Below are 11,761 nucleotides of genomic sequence, written 5' to 3' on the forward strand. Positions count from 1 at the left end.
GGAACCTAGAAGTTCTCTTTCCATCTAGCAATATTTTTATTTATTGGAATTTTACCTAGATACACAAAGCTCTAACTTCTTGAAGTTGTAGTATGCCTTGTAAGAAATCCTGTCATTTTCCTGGAAAGTTCAAAAGATTAAATGGAAAAATAAAGAGAGCTACATTTAACGTTAGGTGAAAGAACAGAATACAACGGGACTAGAGGGCACCTCTTCCTGTCTGCCAAGGTCTGGGGATTGAGACCCCTGTGCAATGCAGTATATTTGTCTCTAAGCCATCACATATTTAGTTTTCAAGTGTTGCTCTATTCAGATTCTTCTTTCTTTTTCTCTTTCTGTGTTTGAATCTTCCTAGACCTCAGCTGCTGTCCTCATCAGAAGTGCCAGAACTCCAGCACCCCAGGTTCCTACTTCCCACTTCACACCTCCAGCATCTCTCACATTCACAGGCTTGGGAATAGAGCCCAGAACCATGCTGTAGCTTGGACTGTGCATTTTGGTAGGGCCACACAAGATAAGAAACACTGGTGGAAAGCATAGTCTCTGGCTGGCAGCCTTGAGTGAGAATTTCTTCACCGTGACTCTCAGGTGGTCGGAAGCCATCTCCACTCCTGTGGCACTTGTCAGTGTTTAAGCACACTGAGTAATCTGCATGGGAGAGATAGGGTTGGCATCAGCAGTTGGGCTGGATTCAGATTTTTTCAGAGCAGCAGTTTAAATCTTTTTTGCACTCCTTAAGCTTTGGGACCAGAGGTTTTGATTTGAATCTTTCTTTTCTTAACGAGCAAGTTAACCACTTTCATTGCTAAATGGGTTATCATGTTCACAAGGTCCTGCCTTACTAAAAAAGGATAGATTGCTTTATGGATGTGAGGGAGAACCGAGGAAACAAAGGCAAAAATTCCTACTGAGAAACATCTTGTGCTGAAAGCCAGTTCAGAAAGGAAGTTGTGAATCTGTCAACATAACTGAACAGGGAAGATAAAGGCACAGGAGACACAGACTGAGCGTATCTACAACACATCAAACAACAAGTCAATCAAAGAGTCATTAGCCCGTTGGACTATGAACCTTCCACTCCAATGCTGCCAGATCAATCAGTCAAGGGCCCACTGTAGAAAAGCAGTGTATCAGGTACTGGTCACCAGGGACAAGAAAAAAACAAAGCCTTTAAGTGTTCTTCTTTGCCTGAGAATCTGGACAGAGAGTTCAGTAGATTCAGGCTATCAAAGAGAATTGCTTAAGGGGATTTTAACGACTGATGGCTTCACCACTGGGGGAATCAAGCCACAGATGGATGCTGTGTTACTGTATCAGCCTCCAGCACTCCCCTCTCTGTTCCTGTCCTCTTCATCCTAGCAATTTTCCATGGTGAGGGACATGATCCCTGGAGAAGGAAGAATAAACAAAAAATAAATAAATAAATCTTAGCTATATTTGAAGTTGGAGAGAAGCAGTCAAGGACATGCATCATCCTAATGAAATGAGCAAATATCACCGATATTTTTCTGAAACCTCTCCCTTTTGAGCACTTTCTTTAATAACACCAGATGACAACTCTGATCTTGTGCATGTCAAGAGGAGGGCTGCCCTTACTCCATGGAGGGCTGTATTTTCATTCCTTTCGTGTTGAAATGTTGAAGTTAAAATGGCAGTTTCCAGCAGAAGACGTTGGTTATATTACATGCAGTAAAGAACAAAGTGATGACTTGATCATGGTCATTCAGTACTTACATGGCAAGAGGTTTGTTATCAAAATGCTTTTATATTAAAACAAAAATGTTCTAACGAAACCCGATGAATGCAAACTTCAAAGGCACATTCAAACTTAGATGTAGGTGTGACTCTAAATAGCAGTGGTAATTAATCACTACAAACGCTAAATGCTGTGGATTCCCTGCCACTTAAAGCCCTTAAAAAGACACCCGTGTTTGATTTAAAGTGTGAATGGAAAGAAAGGGATTGATATAAATTAGTGGGTGAGAGACAAGACATCAGATTAAATAAGAAGTTCCCAGGCAGCAATATGTGCGTCAGTAGTGATTTGAAATCTACTTCAAAATGGTATGTGAATGTTTCCAGGACAGCCTAATGCCACCTGCTGCCCATATTCAGATTGCAACCTAGAGCCAGAATCTACTATATCATCATGGCTGGTGATTGTGCCAGGAAAAATAAGTTTGGGAATCCACAAAGTCAATCATCATCATCATCATCCCTTCTGCCATTAAAATTTCTTAATCAACTTAACCTCTGTTGAACCAAATAATTGCTTAGAGTCTGGAATTATTCAGTCCAGTAACCTGGATCACTTAAAGACATTTCAGGTAGATAACAAAAAAAAAAAAAAAAAAAAGTGAAAGAAAAAAAAAATGAACTGAACCTAAGAATGGAAATATCCTCCTTGTCAGAGGTACTTTATGATACCTGGTGAAGGATATTCTGATGAAGAATATTCTGACAACTAGATGTGGACAGGGAAAGGCCCAGGTCTCCTGTTCCATATTTTGATATTCTAAAAGAAATTTATTTTTGAAAATTGGCAACAGTCCTACATCTCTTCATGTTTTTATATTTTTAAAATATTAAAAGTTGATGTAAATACATATTCTGTTCAGTCTATGTCTAATGTGGCTTTGATTTTGACACTTTTTTCCTCACATATTCTTTATGACTGAATTTCTATTTTCAAATTCTTTTTTAAAGCAGGTGGAAATTTCATTAAAAAGCCTTGTAGAGGAGAAGTTTTGACAAGCTCTAAAACATCTTTTGGGTTGTTTTTATTGTTGTGGCTGATGCTGCTGTTGGGAACATATTTTAAATTGACCTTATCCATAAAAGTGACATTTACATGGCATAATTCAATGCTACATAGAGATAACTAAACTAACTGAATAGGTGAGGCAACATAGCTATTTAGTACACAACACTGTTTGAGTTGATCTACCCTTCTGGGATCCTATTTAATTCACACAATATTGATGCTGACCTGTAAGAAAAACGTGCTTTCATTTACCATAACCTACAACATGCACATAAGCAGTGAGTGTGAGGAGATGGACGTGCTTTAAGTTTGGACCACCAGTTATTCCTGTAACTCTTGTTCCTCTAACCACATCCTTAAACTGGTGAGGTCCCTCAGCTGGAGAACAACTTCTGTAGTCACAGCTAACAGACTCTGCCACAGCTATGCTGTGCTCTCAGCCTTCATCTCTGGACAGAAAGCCTTTATCTTTTAGTGCAAACATTTCTCTGTTTGTAAACTGGGGGCAATAATTCACCATTTGCATCTCCAGGAGTTCTGTTCAGCCAATGTTAGTAATGTGTTCAGAGATCTCTGGATGAAAGCTGGTGCATAAATGAATAGTGTTATTGCTGGACTAGTAAATGTTATTACTCTTAAAAAAAAAAAAAAAAAAAAAAAAAAAAAAGGTATGTAGGTAGAAAATAGCCAATCTCAATATTTATAAAATTTCTGCTTCCTCATAAATACTGAAGTTCCATAATCCTCACTGGAGCTGTTGGTTATTTATCTGCATTTGAATTTTAATGACTAAAAAAGCCATTTGTTACAATTCTTACCGTCCTAGCTCCCTGCAAAATTCTTCTTTCCATTTCAAAGTATTTAGTACCCTAGACCTGAAAATCCTCCTACTAACCAATAAACTGAAAAGGCAAGAAGCTGTTACTTCTAACAACACCACAGCTCTTGAACTGTGCCTCAAAGGAAAGGTCCCCAACTCATCCCAGCTGAACCTACAGAAATTGTGCTGTGGCTTGGAATGGGGATGGTCAGCTCTGCTAGAAGGAAGGATGTAATACATGAACTCTTGGCTGAACATCAGGAGAGCTAGGGCTCAGTTCCTGGCTCTCACATGGACCTCCCATGTACATCTATCCAGGTACTCTTTGCCCTATCCAGATTTTCTGGGACATGTCTTCCCTGTCCATCCTGCAGTTTTGAAAAGATAAACCACGTGGGTAGGAGATACCTGTGTGCTCCATGAGCACAGGAGATTGGCTCCATGGATGGTGTAAGCATATGCAACACACTGAGCTTGCTGTGCCTCTGTGCCGTGTGTACACCCTATGCTCATCCATGTGCATCAAGGAACTCCTGCACCAACCTGTGACAACCCTTACACTTAATTTGCATTCATCCATCTGTAAACGGGACTGACGTTTTCCTATAATGTAAGATATTATCTGTTTATACCACTGATGCTCTTATGTGGAGCATCTTACAGTCAGCAGGGACATATAAATATCAAGACAGACAACACTAAAGATACAAAGAATCCATAAAGAAACAATAATTAGAGATGGGACTGTACCAGGTTTCCAAAATCTTGAAAAGAAGATTTCAGATGCACATTCCTGACTTTGGCCAACTAACGTTGTAATTAATGCATGTTGATGTTGCTACCAGTGATAAGAAAGTGAGGGGAGAGAAGCAACTTTCCCTCTTGCAGTCCTTATTTTTAAGCAAATGTTTCAAACCGGGAAGCAGGTCCAAATAGTACTTAAATACTCTCATTTCTCTGGAATAAATAACAACACTGGAGGAAATACAACCAAAAATTAGGCCTGTCTACTCCAGATTTATATGCGAGGCGAATCCTAGCAGGCTGATCTTTCTCTGGAGTGAATAAATATAATGTCTTCAAAGTGAGAGGACTCTTGCAAGGCTTAATGGCTACCACTCAAATGTGAAATTCACTCGTGCTTCCATTATATCTTCCCATAACATTCTATAGTAACAAAGAGAAACAATAATTTCAGCACATGAAGCTTTACAGTGTCGCAGTACATATGATAAGTATTGTCCTCGCTACACAGAGGAAAGAAGCACAGAGAGATGAAATGACTTGCTCCAAAATGTGCGGGGAGTCATTGTTCAAGTCGGTTTAAAAGTCATGTCCCCTGATAGCTCATTCTATGTTTCAATAACCAAAGCACTCTCCTGGCTACAGAGCGTAACTGTGTGACCCGGGTAATATTTGCAGTGATGTCTCTGAGATGAGGAGCCGTATGTGGCATTATTCATTCCTGGCAAGATCCACTCCCTTGCTTCATGTTCTTTTAGTCCAGCAATACAGAGTGAGCTTCGGTCAAGCATATGAGGTCTATTCCACCAGGATGCCTTTCCTGAGGATTTCTGTTCATTTTCTCTTTCAGGATTGTTATATGCACAGAACCAAGCTCGTCTTCCTTTCCCTTCTTGTTTGTGTTCAAGGTATGAGATGTTTTCCCAGGGAAAGCTATAGATGTATTAGGAAATCTGTTCTCAAGCGGAGAGTGAAGCAGAGAAAGAAAGTTGCTGCTTTTTGAGTTTTGCTGATGATCGCAAGCAGTTTTAGTATGTGACAGTTCCACCTACACAGCAGCGCTGCTATCAGCAAGACAAAATTCTTGGCAATTGATTTCTTTTTCTTAATGGAAGATGACTATCTAAAAGGGGAAAAAAAATATCATGGCGATCTGGGTTTCTATTGTGGAAAATAGATCAAATTGAACTCTTCAAGCTGTGTCATCACTGAAAACTCTGATCTTCAAACCAGAGTGAAGGTGTGTCACGAGATTACTCAGACAAACTCTGATTTAGCAGTAATTTAAATTTACTGCCACGTTGGTGGTAGATTGCAAGACTTCTCCACCACAAGGTAACCACTGGGAAAACTTTCTGCCTCTTCCCTCTTGCCACTCGTATGGAAGTGCTTCTGTATTTGGAAGTGTTCCGTGTGTTGTGAGCCCAAAACTAATAGTTTATGACTACTGTCCAACTGCACCAACTGTTATACAAGTCTGAAGATAATTAAGAGCCATGGAGGCACATGCCATGCAACACGGAAGAGGCCATGGCACGCCAGGAGACTGCTGGCTTGGTGCAGCTGCACAGGCCATTTTTAAAAGTAGTCTTTTGAAGTAACTAAAGAGAGAACTCCACTATTTTAGGTGTCGAGCAATGATTGTGTTGGCTGAGGCCATAAAATACTGCTTGAGCTCTTTTCTCTTCACCCAGCTGCCTGTGTTCATAAAGCTGGTAGGAATCTCTGTCCCACTCTGCCAAGTGCAGTTAATATTGGCCAACAGGATCCAAAACTGGCAGGGAGGGACAGTCCAGTTGCATGAATCTGTTTTTTTAGGAAACCTATTTAAAACTAAGTAAGGAAAAGGTTTTATTTTCATTCAGAGGCAGTCTTAAAATTAACTCTGGATTTTTTCACCCAAGAGTATTCTTATTTTTCCAGCTATTTTGCAACTCATGACCCTCAGTCCTAACTTCTGGTTGTAAAAGTGGTTGTCCCAGGTTTAAGCACTGGTCACACGTGTTGCATGGCCCCACAGGTGAGGTATTTGAGTGGAAGTCCAGGTTCACTTCCTAGCAGTGCCCCCTTTGCTGCCTGACAGGAGGCATGTTATGCCATCTCTGTTCCTATCCTGCAACTGATGATGTTTTTCTCCATCCAGAAGAGAAAACAGGGCTCAGTCAAATTTTCTGAGGGCTGCTGTATCATTATTACTGACAACAGGAAGTGACTTTGATCATGAAGGACTTTCAGAGCTTTGCAGTAGCTCCTGCATCCAGACTTGCAGAAATCTGTGATGAATAGCAGATGATTGCTCTTTTGGAAGGACTGGGCTTGCTTCAAGTTTAATCAGTAAACAGCTTCTGATTATTTTTTCTGTTCTGTAAATATCCCTCAGCGTTTTTGAGGTGACCGTGGCCTACTGCCTTTTTCACACCGTGAACTCAGCCAAATGCATGACACCCTCATCCACGCCCACTGAATTACTCCGCGAAATAAATGCAGCAAACATTGCCCTGCAATTCAGAGCTGTCATCTGAGGGTGACCAATGACTCCTGGAGAGTGTTGGACAGAGAGGCGGGATTTGTCCTTCAGGGACAGTGACCTTTCTTGCCCATGTGAAGAACTGATAATACTTTCCAAACAATCTGTAATAGAAAACCATAGTGAGCAGATGGGCACATGCAGACAGATTTTACATGCCCTGAAATTCTGCCTCCCTCCCTCATGATGAAGGGGATTAAACTTAATGAATATCTGGCTATTCAGGCTATTTTAACAAACTACCATTGAGCTGCTGTTTCAGATATAATTTCATATTGCCATAGTGTTAGGGATGCCATTTTTTCATACTTCAAAACACTGAATTTACATTTTCGAGTTTGAAAATATTTCCTGGTAAGTCTTTCTTTATACCAGACAATTTATACATTCCAGCTGCTAGCTATCTGGCAGATAACGGTCATGTATGTGTCTAGCTCCAATAGTAACATACAGAATATAAAATCTCAAATGAGATCAAATATAAGTGCAAGCACGAACACTCACACTGGGTAGTGGCTCGTGATAGGCATGCATCTCCCTCAACATGCGCTACTGTAAATTCAAGTACTCGTGTTGGGAGAATAAATCTCTAATAACAGGCCATAAACCACCAAAATCTTAGTGTCTGAACCTCAGGGTCTTGTGCTGCATAAATGATGCCAAAGATTTTACCCAAAAGGGAGACCAAGGGCAAGTTCCCTATATAATGAGGCAGTAGAATATGTGAACACTTGAAATACTTTCAAGCCCTGTTTTCTGTGATATTTATGGTGGAAGAATTCCAGTTCAGGAGCATGGATTTCCTGGTAACTCACAGTGACTCCACCGACTTTCCAAGAGCGCCGTAAGATACATCATTTCTGCAATGTCTCTGCATGAATTTGAACCATTTCTGGCTTACTTCTGTCTGGTAGTGGCAGCAGGAGGAGGAGGCCTGTTTCTGCAGTCTGCTGTAGACAGTTTGATTTAATGTCTTATTGCATTTAATTTGTGGCAGCAGCCCAGATGCTATGGCCATAGGTGCCTAGAAAATCATTAAGCAAATGCAATAAGACACATGGAAACCTAAATCAGAGCCCAAGGACACCTGCATCCTGAGATATTGTCTCACAGCTATAGGCCATCTGACCTTAGTCTTTATTCCATGGTCATGAGCTTTTAGCAAGCTATTGGACAGGGACCAAAGATTTACAGAAAAAAAAAAAAAAAAAATTTCTGCAGAAAACAGACTGACCTATTTTTTATGCTAGCAGTCCACTTCTTCCTTGAGTTGAAACTTAAGCTGTGGGTTTTCACACAGCTGTGAGGTGACAGCCTTTACTCCTCAGGTAAGGCTTAACAATGGAAGAATTGTCCTTTTGGGGCCGTGGAGGTAGAACTGACCTGAAAGTGAAAGGCAAGGTCTGTACACATGTTGAGCCGCATTTTGCCCCATTGGATAATATTTCAGAAGGCCTGAAGGCAGAAAAGCACAGCTCAGTGTGAATAGACCAGGACCTGAAAGAAAGAGCTGCTCTTATTACTGAGATCTAGGAAACACAATTGCAAAAGGCTCCACTGGAAAGAACTTGACAAACTAAAATTAGTTTCAAGCAAGCAAATAGAAACATTAAGTTTTGAAAATGTCAAAAAAGAAGCACACACATTTCACATTTAAAGCAATTCTTTCTTCTTAATTTATTTCAAACAGAACCATAAAGCAAAACAGAAAGAAATCTATAAAACATACTTTTATTATCCCAGCTATATTTTTTCCCCAAAGTGTCACTGAGTTGAAGCTAGGATCTCTGTAACTACAAGAATATGATGCTGGATTTCAACAGTAACAGTCCTGTAAGGCCAAGAGATATGCCTCATTTGAGCAGTCTGGACCCTGTCTGTGACATAAAAGTGTGGAAAAAAAACAAAGACAGGGAGATGGTATCCACAGGCTGTACACTTTGATTTATCAGACTGCTGGGGTCTGCCACGGGGGTTTGGAGGTGTTCCTGAGGATTGATCGTATTACCATATTGATTCATTTCTGCTTTTAATCTGTTTGCTGCAAATCAAAAACTCAAGTGCAGTTAGCTCAGTTTCAGTTTTCATCTTTCCTCAATGCCAAATGTTTTTTTTTTTTTTTTTTTTTTTTATCCAAATAAGAATACAGATGGTGAGGGCTTCTTGGTTTCTACAAGCAATTTTCCTGTTTCTGGAAACAAAACCTCATGCTTTGCTCAGTTGGAGATGAGGACTCCTTGTGGGAGATGAATTTTTGATGTATCTACCCTGACACATTCACTCTCACTCAACATCTCACTCAGACTTCTGGTGGCCGTGAAGGGTTCATGCTCTGGCTCCATTCTGGGCTGACAATGCTAATCTCTGGGGTGGAGAAATATGGTGTCTTTTTGTCCATGGATAGGTGAATCAATTTGGATTTCTGTTTTCTTTACAGAGAGGATGAATGTTTCTGGGTACGGCCACATGGTAACGCACAAAAAAGTACAGAAACCAGGAATGACCCGGGTGCTTCCCAGAGGTCAAACTCAATGGCTTGTAAGTATAAATGCTTATCTCCTGCAATTTTTGTAAAGTGTGCAAATTCTGCTGTGTTGGAAACACAGCTGGAGTTGTATAAAAGTTTTTTCAAGTATATGGAAGAAGACAGAGCAGAGCAGGGAAGCACCTGTTCCCATGCAGCCCGTCTTTTCTATAGGGGTTTGCACCTTGAGAGAACCTGATCAGGAGCCCACGAGCAAAGGAGACATCCTCAGCATGCAGATCGTGGCTGCAACATGAGCCTGCAGGAAAGAGGCAGCTGCATTGCCAAGGGGTAAAGCATCTTTGAAAGACCTCATGCCAGCTGTCAAAGCATCATCAGTAGAGATTTCCCTGCTCGAATATTCACTTATTTGAGGCCTCAAATAAGGCCTTGTGATACTTAAAGTTAATAACAGGCGTCCTGTCCCCCTGTAAAAAGACGAAGAGCATGAACAGGTTAAGGCAGTCAGCTCTCCGCTGGTAGAACATTTTGAACAAGCCCGCGGCAGGGGTACTAAAACTGTTCCTGTCACCTGTTCCCAATTTCTCTTTAATGTAACCAGAGACTTAAATACGACTGAGTTAATCTTTGAGCAAAACAGAAAATACTGTAACAATAAAGGTTCTAACATGGTTACAAATGAGAGCTACTGCTCCCCTCTGCATTCTGAATTCCTGGGATAATTCTGCGGAGCTTCATTACCGGAGTATAATTGTGTTATAGAACTCTAAATCACCCTGCTACACTTAACTGGCAATAACATTAAGATAGCGCAGATATTCATTTTAATTAAAACATAGCCTCAAACTATTTCCCTGCTCTAAGCGGCAAAACTTTTTCCTTTTTTTTTTTTTTTTTTTTTTTTTTTTTAGCACCAGAAAAAATTCATTTGTTCCCAGTATGTCTCTGCTCACCAGAGGGTCCAGAACCAAAATGCAATTAAGAAACAACCTTTCTCCAAGCCTCCTCCATCCTGTGAGCATCCTTCTCTTAGTTTGAGTGACTCTGCTGCAGGGAGGGGAACAGCTTCCTCTCTTCTCCTCAGCATGACCTGCATCATCTAAGTGTCTCAGAGCACAGATGATCTAAAATGAGTATTTTATCTAGTTTTTGATAATTCTAGTTAGCTGTTATATTTCAGAGCAGATCACTGGGCCATGAAGCCTACAGATCCTAGAGCAAATGGAAAAAGGCACCAATAGAGAAGACACGAAATGTCCGGGGTCTGCAATGTGACACACTCCATGAGTAAATCTTGCTCCCCATATCAATGCAACCTATCAACCACCTTCACAGAGATGCAACCCAAGGCCTCTCCTAGCTCCAGATGTATCTAGAAATCAGATCTGGAGAACTATGGAGGGGTATTTTGGAAGAAGTAGTCAGCTGGGAGATGAGAAGACCCTTTGAGATTCCAGGTGGTGAGATCCCTAAAACACAGCTGTGCTTAGAAATCCATGTGTAGATTTGATGTGTGCGGGTGTACGCTTTATCAAGCTGCTCAAATTCCCCCTTGACACGCAATGATTCTGCTGCCAGTTCTCTTTACCCTGTAAATTTTCACAAAGCTTCTCTCACTCCAGTGATGGGAGAACTTGGTATTGAAGAGCTGCCATTTAGAGCCGGTTTCAGCTCAAATACTTCTGGTACAATCATGAGCAATGCAGAGCTTGGCTAAGCCAGAATACAAATATGTTCTCCAGCATCATATAAAAGTTATCTCAACCTGGATCTGTCACCAAGCTCTGCAGAAGACTAATCCTAGCCATGATCTTACTAAGAAGGGTATTTTTGCCTTCGGGGTAACAGTGAACACAGGAGGTAGAGGTCACTTCTGGGTGTCTGTGTTGCCAGCAGTTTCCACTGTTTGTTGTGAATGTTCTCTCTCCATCAGAGCAATGCCAGTGCTTCCACTATGCATTTAAACCTGTCTTTATGGTTGAATATCTTCACATTACAAATGGGTCATCTGTATATCAGATTCTTAAGAAACAGAAAGGAGAAAACAGGCAGATACATTGTTTCCATGGGGGGTGGGGTGGGGGGGGATATCAAGTTAGCTTCATGGAGAGACCTTTAAGTTAGCTTTGAGTGATACAGAAAAACAACAGTTTACAAATCTTGGGAGAATTGAGACTACTTATGTTGTTTTCTCAGTTGCAGAATGAATGATATTAGAGATGAGAAATGACAATCGTATGATGCCTCAAGGTTTCCATGCAGGGTTTTCAAACATTTTTAATTTCTCCAATTTAACTTAATTTAAATTTTACTTAGAGGTAATTGGGATGAATTAATATAGTTACAATTATACAGAAATCAATCCATTAATGTCTGGAAAATCTTGTTAATATGGTAGCAATTTCATGGATACAAAACAAA

The 11,761-nt window shown here is 40.6% G+C and overlaps 1 long non-coding RNA gene across 1 annotated transcript; it reads right to left on the bottom strand.

Moving 5' to 3' along the window:
* Positions 1–263: 263 nt before the first annotated feature.
* On the bottom strand, positions 264–2,184 carry LOC118175577. Its single transcript, XR_004755028.1, has 2 exons — positions 1,735–2,184; positions 264–648 (listed from the first exon to the last, which is right to left on the bottom strand). It is a non-coding gene; the product is annotated as an uncharacterized LOC118175577 (long non-coding RNA).
* Between the last annotated feature and the right edge of the window lie 9,577 nt (positions 2,185–11,761).

This window comes from Oxyura jamaicensis, chromosome 17, assembly GCF_011077185.1.
Source record: "Oxyura jamaicensis isolate SHBP4307 breed ruddy duck chromosome 17, BPBGC_Ojam_1.0, whole genome shotgun sequence".
NCBI lineage: Eukaryota > Metazoa > Chordata > Aves > Anseriformes > Anatidae > Oxyura > Oxyura jamaicensis.